General features: G+C 37.4%; 1 long non-coding RNA gene across 1 annotated transcript; it reads left to right on the top strand.

The window, feature by feature from the left end:
• The first annotated feature begins 21 nt into the window (after window positions 1-21).
• LOC109363998 lies at window positions 22-9,966 on the top strand. The gene is made up of 3 exons (XR_002109943.2): window positions 22-1,763; window positions 6,108-6,231; window positions 7,470-9,966. It is a non-coding gene; the product is annotated as an uncharacterized LOC109363998 (long non-coding RNA).
• The last annotated feature ends 274 nt before the right edge of the window (window positions 9,967-10,240 follow it).

Below are 10,240 nucleotides of genomic sequence, written 5' to 3'. Positions count from 1 at the left end.
CCTTTCTTTTTCCCAACCTAAGTGGTTGTGAAATTAATAGGTTCATGATACCCTGAATATATGAAAGTAAAACAAACCTCAGAGACCTAATAGCAGGGATGATTCTTAACAATATATATAATATTCTTCTTCTTTACTATACTTTTATATTAGTTCCTTCTTTGAAGGAGTAAAATTACTAAATTTCTACCAGTTAAGCACATTATATCAACAGTTTCTCAAATAGAAGCCTTTCTCCAAAATTGGGATGATTGAGTCAACCCCAGTTTCTGAAACCAGAACAGATAATGGGACTTTTTATGAATTGAGCTGCAGAAGAAATTCTGAAAGTACATTAAGTATCTCAGTCAGCAAGAATGTTTTTCCTTTATGGAGCACTTTGGAAGTGTTATGAAAGATAGATGTCTTTTTTCTTTTTCTTTCCCCTGCTATCTGTCTCTGTCAATTCAACTGAGATTTCACATACCTATTAAGACTTTCTCAACAATGAGCCGAGTCTTCCAAGTTATTAGACTATCATCCAAACAGCCAGTCCTCAAATTACTGACAGACCACGATGATTGCTTTAAGGTCCAATCTGAATACAAATTATGCTTTAATAGCCGTATGATTGTGCTAAAGTAATTGAATTTTCCTGGCATCTTTTCAATTTATTGGCTGATTAATCATGAAGCAGAGGAAGATGTTTCTTTAAAATGAGAATTCTTGGGATACAACAGTGAACAAACTTGGAAATACCTGTGGTCATAACACTGGAGTCATTACCACAACTGTTGTTCCCACTCCTGAAATTAAAATATTAATTCTTCTGTCACAACAATATTTAAGATTTTGTTTACTGCCTACTCCACCTACCATGCATAACTGGTTTTGTAATAAATAATCGCAACTTTGCCTGGTTTTATTGCTACAAAACAGAAGAATGAGTTTCTCAGACATCTTTTTCTTATAATGCATAACTTTACATCTTGTAAGAAGCTCCATGCCAAGCTGAAGTTATGTCATATAGCAGCTATTTTTTTTACATCAGTGTATTTGCAGAAAGTCTTCCGTGGAGTTCTCTTTTATTCAAGCCTGGGCTAAACTACCTTGGGAATGCATTCTCAGGGCTGTATGAGCAGCAGTGCACTGTGGAGACACTGTGGGAAAACAGAGGGAGAAAACTAATCAAATTGTACAAACACAGGAGCCTAGAGGTAATGTGAAAAGCAAGAAGATGATTATATTCAGATTTCCTTCAGATGTGGTTGACTTGATTTGTGCAAATATAATTCATGTTAATAATCTGCTGGACAAAACTCAGCCAAAAGGTTGTCCTAACGAAATCATACTATGTATGCTTCAGTGTCTGGTTTGAGATGTGTTTAAACAAGTTATAGATGCCTTCACTGAGGTACGTGAATCCTTTAGGTTGAGCTGAATGAGAATTTTCCTTCCAGTCCATCTTAGTTGCAGGCAAGAGGTATTTTTTTTTTTTTTCAGCTTTTCTTTATTTAATAACATGGAGGAGCTTCATTTTAATCTTTATTCTTTATTCACAGATGTATATCTCTGGAAATTTATTCTGATGATGTTGTTCCATTGAAGAGCATTTGCCATAGTTGGCACAGGTGCCTTCTTCCTACTATTTAAAATTCTTATCTCCCACATTGGCAGAGTATATAACTTGATTCTGAAGCTTTGATGTAGTTACACAAATAAGCTGTCTGGTTTCATGAATTCTGAAGTTCAGTTTGCATAATCAAAATGGGAGACAATGGAATGTAAGTATCTTACAATATTTTATTTACCAGGTGAAATTAAGATATAGTGGTAAAGAGCAAAGAGTCAAGAATCTTAGAAGGTCAAAAGCTCTAGAAGATCTGACAGAAAACTCATTGCATGCTTCTAACCCTTAAAGACTTTTTAAGTTACTGTATTTTAAAATAATTTTTAAATAACATTTATTGTCTATTTTGTGGTGTTTTGGAAGATTATTGGTCTTTTTCTTAGGCTCTATGATAAAACTGTTTGATACTGAATGCTTGGAAATAAAAAAAGTTTATCATCTATTTAAATTAGTTGTTTAATTTTAGGGAAGGGTAACACAAAGAATTAAAGGATTCTAGCTTTCCTGGAAGTATATTTACTTAAATTTCCTTCCCAGAGATGCTAAGGATCTGTTTTGTTCAGAATACTGTAAAAGGCAAAGTGAAAAGAAATAGAAAATAAGCAGCTTTCCCCCCCTTTTTCTAAAGAGCCTGCTCCCTCTGTTTGTAGTTCCTAATTGAAACTTACCACAAAGTGATGGAGACTGGCTATAAAAGAAGACAGGCCTCTTAACACTTTTTAGCAACATCCAGCATCATGAACATCTGTTTCTTATAAAAATGAGGGCTCAGGTACACTGGGTAGTCCCAACTTTTTAAATATGAAGGGAGAGAACAACTGTCGTTCAGGCAGCTTAAGTCCTAAATCACTTTTGGGGCTTAAATGAGATCCTGGATACATGTTGACCACAGACTGATACGATATGTTCACTGTAAGTAGTGTCACTTACAGTGGGGTGTTTTGTTAGTCACAATTAGTCCTTATTATGAAGTAAATCAATGTCAAGTTTTGACTGTGTGAACTGAATCTAAGCCAAGAATTTTTAGAGTTTGTAATGCAGAGTAAGTCAATACACTGTCTAAACTTCTTTGTGATTGTATGCTATGTATGCACATCATATTGAAGAGAACAAAACGGATCTCAGCCTCCAATAGAATTTCCCACTACTGAGAATAAAATTAATCAGTCTGATGAATCTGCCAAGTTTTCAGAAATTTAGCACTAGTAAATTAAACTAAAGCAACTGTAGGTGTTAAAAATCACATTAAATATTTGTACATGCTACTTCATTAAATATTTTCATGCTGAAGTGCAGTGCTAGGGAGTATGTTGCACATGAAATAGAGAATGAGAGTTGTAAATAATTTTTCTTGTATTTCCAGTTTGCAAGGCAAAAAAAATGCCAAGTAAAAAGAAAATGAGAGTGGTTTGACTTTGTTATTTCTAAGCAACATAACTGTTCTTAGCTTGTCTGTGAAGCTGAAGGAATGACAAAGTTACCTGAATAGGAAAAGAATATATAAAGAAAGAAGAATGCAGTGCTTTATACTCTGTTATAAATTGTTCTTACCTGTACATGCCTTAGTTCACTGATTTCTATATATTGAGGCTGAAGAAAGCATTGATCTAAGAGCTAAATATATGTATATTATTTTTTTTCCAGCAAAAACACAGTAAATACTGTACTAGGTTTATACAGTGTCTAGTTGATTCACTTTTAAGAAAACCATTTCAGATGAACAATAGAAGGCTAGTTGTCTTCTTATGTGATTGTTCCATAGGCATTGAAAAAACCTCAATATTATAGTCTATACTTTGAGTCCAGAGTAAATCTTACAATATTAACTCCACAAGAGTCTTACCAAAATTGATTTAATGTAAAAAGCCCACATAAGTTTTCCCACATAAGTTTCCCCACATGACCTGAACAAAATCAATGCATTAACATAAGGATTCCTGAGAAGTGCTTAACAATGAAAATAATTTTGAAAGTTTGAGGTCATAAAATAATGTGCTATTTAATCTGCCATGTTAAGTGTGTGAAAAGAAAGTGGGGAAATTACACTCTTTTTAGTCCAGAGTCACAAACAGAGCAACAGAGCTGCAGTAGCGCAATTCAAAGTGACTGTGAAAGCCAGGGAGTTATGCCTGGCGCTTTTGTGTTCCTTTGGAACAGAGTCAGTAAAATACCAGGGTCTTTCTACCTGTTTGTGGAAGGCTGCCAGAGCACAGTGCTTACAGTGATTGTACAGCTACTGCCAGCAGGCCTAAGTTATGTGTGATTGAGAGTAATCTCAGTGTTACTGCAGGATAGACTGGAGATAAAGTCTGCAGGCTTATGGGAAGAATTTATTTGATTTAGTCTCTTCAGAAATGAATCTGGAATAGCTGAAGAGAACATCAGCAGAGCTGTACTGGTTTTATTCCTGTCTAAATCAGGTACCGTGGGAAATATAAGGAAGCTGCTAGGCTGTGTAGGGATGATGTCAGGAAAGCCAAGACTCAGCTTGAACTAAACTTGGCAAGGAGTGCCAAGAAGAACAAGAAAGACTTCTCCAGAAAAAAGAAATCTAAAAGGATGTAACCCCCCACAGTGAGTGACACAGGCAAACTGATAACAACAGACAAGGAAAAGGCTGAGGTACTCAACAACTTTTTTGCCTTGGTCTTCTCTAATAACTGCTCATCACACAGCCTTTGAACAAATGGTTCAAAAGAGCCCTTGAAAAAGTGATTCGAAAGGAAGGGATTGGGCAAGCATCATTCACCCTGTTGTGTGCAAAGATTGGGTTCTTGACCACCTGGGGAACTTGAACATCACAAGTCTATGGGTCCCGATGAGGTGCATCCCAGAGTCCTGAGGGAATTGTCTGGTATAGTCACCAAGCCAGTTTCAGTGATATGTGAAAAGTAACAGCAGTCAGGTGAAATCCCTGGTGACAAGAAAAAAGGCAGCATCACACACATTTTTAAGAAGGGTAAAAAGGATGACCCCAGGAACTACCAACCCATTAGTCTCATCTCTGTGCCAGGAAATATAATGGAGCAGATCCTCATGGATGGTATGCTTAGGCACATGGAAGGCAGGGAGGTGATATAGGAGAATCAGCATGGCCTACCAAGGGCAAGTCCTGTTTGACCAACCTAGTGGTCTTTTATAATGGTGTAACTACATCAGTAGACAAGGGAAGAGCCACATATGTCCTCTAACTCTTAGGGTGTAAAATACATGTACTAGATTTTTCAGCATGATTTACAGTAGCAACAGTGATACTGATATGGAACTATTAATTCTGAAAGTACTCAAAGCTCTATTAAAACCTGCTGGCTTTGGAAAACAGAAAGGAGAAAATAAATATCTTAAAATATTTCTCCTAAAAGTCAATCTAAATTACTATTACTGAGAAGGTAGCAGTGAATGCTTTTGAAGTCTGCTCTGTGTCTGGTGTTTTGTTTTTTTTTTCCTTCTGCATTTTGGTTAGTGCACATCTCTTTCCTGAATAGTCAAACCTTCATTCTACAGTTGCTTACAAGCATACTTAACTTTTCTGCCATACAGCTTGTCACATGCAAAGTTGTTAGCAACAAAGGTTACAACACTTAAATCCTGATCCTGTTCCTACTAGCTTTTGCATAACTATGAATGTAGATCAATAAGGAGCAATAGTCCGCAAAATAATTTGGAAACGAATTAATGACAAAAATCAGAAACTATAAGGGCAGTTGTATCAGAAACAAAACAAATTTTGTTGCATATGATTATTTAAAAATCAAGGTATTAATTATTATAGTAACAGATTCTTTATAGGGATTATATGCTGGCAATATTAACAAACCTGAAATTCTTGTTGCATATGATGTATGTTCTTCCTGTATTCCTTAATTTATTCTCAGAATGTACAAGGCATTTTTACCTGGTTTACTTTATGTGCAAAGCAGAAGTGATTGTACTCAGCTCTGGTGAGGCCACAGCTCAAACACTGTGTTCTGTTTTTGGCCCCTCATTAAAAGAAAGACATTGAAGTGTTGAAGCATGTCCGAAGAAAAACAACAAAGCTGGTGAATGTTCTACAGAACAAGATATATAAGGGGTGGCTAAGGAAACTGGGGTTATTTAGCATAGAGAAAAAGAGGCTCAGGGAGAGACTTTATAGCTCCCTACAGACACTTAGAAGGAATAGTGGAATAGTGAATAGTTGTAGCATAGTGGAAGTTGGTCTCTTCTCCCAAGTGACAGATGCTTGGACAAGAGGAAATGGACTCAAGCTGCATCAGAGTTAAAGTAGGAAAAATTCTTCACTGAAGGCATTGTGGAGCATTGGAACCGACTACCTAGGGAAGTAATTGAGTCACTATCCCTGAAGGTGTTCAAATGACATGTAGATGTGGTTGTAAAGGATATTGTTTAGTGGTAGACTTGGCAGTACTACGTTAATGGGGATGATCTTGAAGGTCTTTTCCAACCTAAATGATTCTATGATTGAATGAATGTGACTAAAACTTGTCCAAACTTTCAGGTGTTTGAAGAAGGTGCTTGTGCAAGCAGACATGGAAATGAAACATTACTGCAAGCAAGCTCTGCCCATCAGCAGTCATGTTCTACCCTGGAACAAGAATAGTAGAAAAGAAAACATCAAAAAGGTGTGCAGTAGGAGTTATTTCAATGTACACTCAGTAAGCGAGGCTTTGGGGATTGTGAGAGCTCTTCAAAGCCTAGGTCTGAGGAGGTAGCTGAACTGGCCATCTGGTAACTTGCGTTAGTGTAGTTTGTATCTATTTTATGACTAATGTTAGTGTTATAGTAATTATCAACTTTTAGTCTTGTTTTTATCTTTCCAGCATTAGTAAAGTTCATTAGCTGAAAACATAGGATTATTTTGAATTGGAGCCTTAGTAAATGACCATTTAGATAAGTTTTTTTTCACAAGAAGAAAAAAAAATTCAAGCTGTAGGTGGACAATACCTGCAAATATACTTCTAGATGAACTTTTTACGTGGGCAAAAACAGTATATGTTGCAATATTCTTAATCTGTTCACACAAATACAGTCAAGAAAGAAGAGCTCAGATTTTCATCTTGGTCCATAGATGCAGAATGCCTTTATTTGGATTATTAAGTCTTGATGAAGGAATGTTCTTTTTAATTCATCACAGACCGGTGAGATACACAGAATCGATAGGCACTTTGCATTCAGCGAAGACATTCATGTTCCTTTAGATAATGAATCAACTTATAGATATCTGAAACCACCACTTTTGTCACATGCAAAACCTGTTAGCCTTCCAGCAGTGTAAGCTGAAAGGCTTCTTTGAGGCTCTTAACAACCAAGATAACTTGCTGCATTACGTGTATAAAAGCAACTGTAGAGAAGTATTTGGCAACAAAAAGGGTCCTCAGAGAAGACTCCTTGGAGCAGCTCTACATGGAATGAGGAGAGATGCACTACTTGCTGTAGTTTTTCTGTCAACAATGCTAGAAAAACAGGACTGAAAAACTTCTGGAAAGAGAAGGATCTACCAAAGAACATTCCAGTTTCCACTGGCAGAAACATCATAGCTAGTCCTAGGAATCAGTGAACTGTGACAATTGTGTCACTGACTTTGTGCTCTCTGAACCAAAAATTCTGAAATGATGTTTGTCCTTATGGTAGTTAGCTTGAATGGATTAAAATCAATGGAAAGTTTGTTCCAGTAGCCAGCTTTCAAATGTAATGTTGTCAATGTGGTCTAACTCAGATAAATGCTGACAGATACTTGAGGTGATATCTACAGGAATTTTGCTAGGAAATTTGTACAGTAAATTCAACCCATCCTTCTCCGTGGAAATGGAGTACTATAATGTTGTTTTTTTTTTGTTTGTTTGTTTGTTTTTTTTCCCAGCACTTCCTGACTCTGCAGAGATCACTGAACTGCAGCGGTGAAAGCAAGTGCATTGTTCTGACTCGCCGCTGCTCCCCCTTGTGAGCCGTGCTGGTGACTACTTGCAAGGAGTGCCACGCAAGCTGTGATACACCCCTGCTGATGTCAGTAGGAATTCAGCTGTTTCTGCTGGTGTAATTATGACCTAATATTTCACTGATAGCTCTGCATTTTTGGTGAGTATGTAGTGAGATCATGTTTGACTCAAAAATTTCCTGTGGAGTACAAACCTGAGAATCCTGGTACTTTGGTGCTACCATCAAAAATGTGGTGTTTTACAGATCTTGTTGCATTTTCTTCCATGCAATGAACCTGCAACGCTTTTGGAATATAAAAGGAAGTAGAAATCCTCTGTGAATTAAATTTTCAGCTTCTAGCTCTACCCTCATTGCTATCAGTAGGACTTTTATTATCTAAATATTTTTTACTTGTAAATTATCTATCTTTAACTGCTCTTAGAGTTATAGTAATGAGAATTATAGAAATATGCATTAATATTTTATATAAAGTTTCCAATATTGGGATCTCTTTGAATACAAAACATTTAAAGATCTTTGCTATTATTTTTGAGTGACACACTGTATACCCCCCCAGTTCTATGATCTGATGGCTAATTTAAGCTTGATCTCTGGATCCATCTTACACAAAGGAGGTGTGTACCTTGAAGGCAGTTCTTCTGAAGAAAGTAGAGTAATATGTACACATGCTGTAAACTGAAACATATTGCCTTCATAGCAACAATTTTTTCTTGTGAACTATGTCCTTCAGAAATGATCCAAATCTTCTCCTATAAAACAGGATGTGTAGGCCATATAGTAAGCAAATTTTCCTGTGAACTTTTGATTTTCACAACTAAGACTTCCCTAACTACAGCTATCTTAAACAGACTCCTTGGAATAGTGGCTCAGTGCTAGCAGAGATGATAGAACACGGGGAAATGCTGTCAAACTTAAAGAGGGTATATTTATGTTAGATATAAGGAAAAAGTCTTTTACAGTGAGGATGGTGAAGCACTGAACATGTTGCCCAGAGATGTTGTGGATGCCCTATTCCTGGCATTATTATTTCAAGGTAAGGCTGGATCAGGCCCTGGGCAATCTGACCTAGCTGTGGACATCCCTGTTCATTGCAGGAGAGTTGGACTAGATAGCCTGTAATGGTCACTTCCAATTCTAAGGATTCTATGATTCAGTTACTACTATATTCTGTAATTTAGATTCACACAGAATCACTCAGAAATCAAAGTACTACTCAAAGTTATTAGTGCTGCCTCCTGCCCCTGACTCTATCTTCTTAGCTAGTTAAATAGGAAGCAGGGGCAGTCAGTATTCCTTCCTCTGTCCTGATGCTCTCTGCCATAAGCAGATGAATTCAGTCACCTGTTAGATGAACAAAGAATGAGAATGCAGCTATTACCTTGCATGCTTACAGACAGTGCTGAGGGTGATGAAGCATACTTCCAGAGTGCTTCTACCCACCAATATTTGTTCTTGCAGCCCTGTTTACATGGCTTTGTGACCCTACTGGATTTCTCCAGCTCTGTAGGGTGAAAGCCAGGTGATCGCTCTGACACCTTCCTGGTCTTGGCAGCAAGAGCAGCTACTGACTGACAGCCCACCATGGAATCAGTGTACAGTGTACAAGAAGTATATTTAGTCTTATACTCAGCATTTACAAGTAACAGAACCAAATTTTTGTGCATTGCTTGTGTTTTCTAATACTAGCTGTACTATTTAATGCCACTGCCTGAAGTACAGGATTCCCCAGGTGAGCCCTCCATATACCAGCTGCATAAGGATTGTCAGGCCTCCAAACTGTGGCAAAAAGGGCTGTGGATCAGTCATTGTCCCTGGTTTTCTGTATGATTTGTAATTGTAAAAGACATTTCAGACAGTCCTATTTGTAGGAAAAAAAGTCCCATCACACTTTTGGAATGAGATTGCAGTCCTAATATCTGATTCACAGTTCAGTCCAAAAGTTGACATCCTGCAGCTCCAGCTGGGTAGGGTATTTGTTAACGTTGCCTTGTTCTTCTACATGGGCTGGAGAGTTTTTTTTTGTTGCTGTTCATTTACTTGCTGACATGCTGGCACTATGTTATTCTGTGGCAGTAGTATGTCTGACAGTATTATGACAGCATTCTGTGGCTGTATGTCTGTGATAACTGTCATAGAAAGGGGAAAATATGTGGCACTGGCAGAGAAGATGCCTTCTCTGTTGTAGGGAAGAAGATCTGTTGCCTCAGAGTAAATCCACATGTGAGCTATAATTCTGCATCTGCTGAGCTCCTATGCTGCAAGGCTAAAGAGTAAAAAAGCACTTTATTATTAACAAGTGGGGTGTCCACAACTGGTGTCTCAGCTGGTAATGACCATCTTCCTTAATTTGTGGCTGTTGAAGTGAATAACCTTTTTCAAGCACTTACTGGTTTTCTTCACCACTCACTACACAATTGGAAGTGTTTATCATTTATGAGAAGCAAATACTTAGGTTTTTTTTTTTTTAATGTTCCACATTAGAGGGCTTTGCATATTTATTAGCTGGCAGCAGTGAGCATTATGCACTTCTCATTTGTTTGTGGTTCCTGCACTTCCTGCTGTTAGTAGTCCAGCAGAAATCCAAAGGAGGAGTGTGCTGGCTTAGTGGTGCTCAGCTGTTCTCAGTGGATTTCTGAAGAATGTTACCTTCAAGCAGAACTGTTTATGAATATGGAAGTTTACATGTCATCAAAG

Source organism: Meleagris gallopavo, chromosome Z (assembly GCF_000146605.3).
Source record: "Meleagris gallopavo isolate NT-WF06-2002-E0010 breed Aviagen turkey brand Nicholas breeding stock chromosome Z, Turkey_5.1, whole genome shotgun sequence".
Classification (NCBI taxonomy): Eukaryota; Metazoa; Chordata; class Aves; order Galliformes; family Phasianidae; genus Meleagris; species Meleagris gallopavo.
Note: the sequence above shows the minus strand (reverse complement) of the source record. Positions and strands in the feature narration are given on the sequence as shown.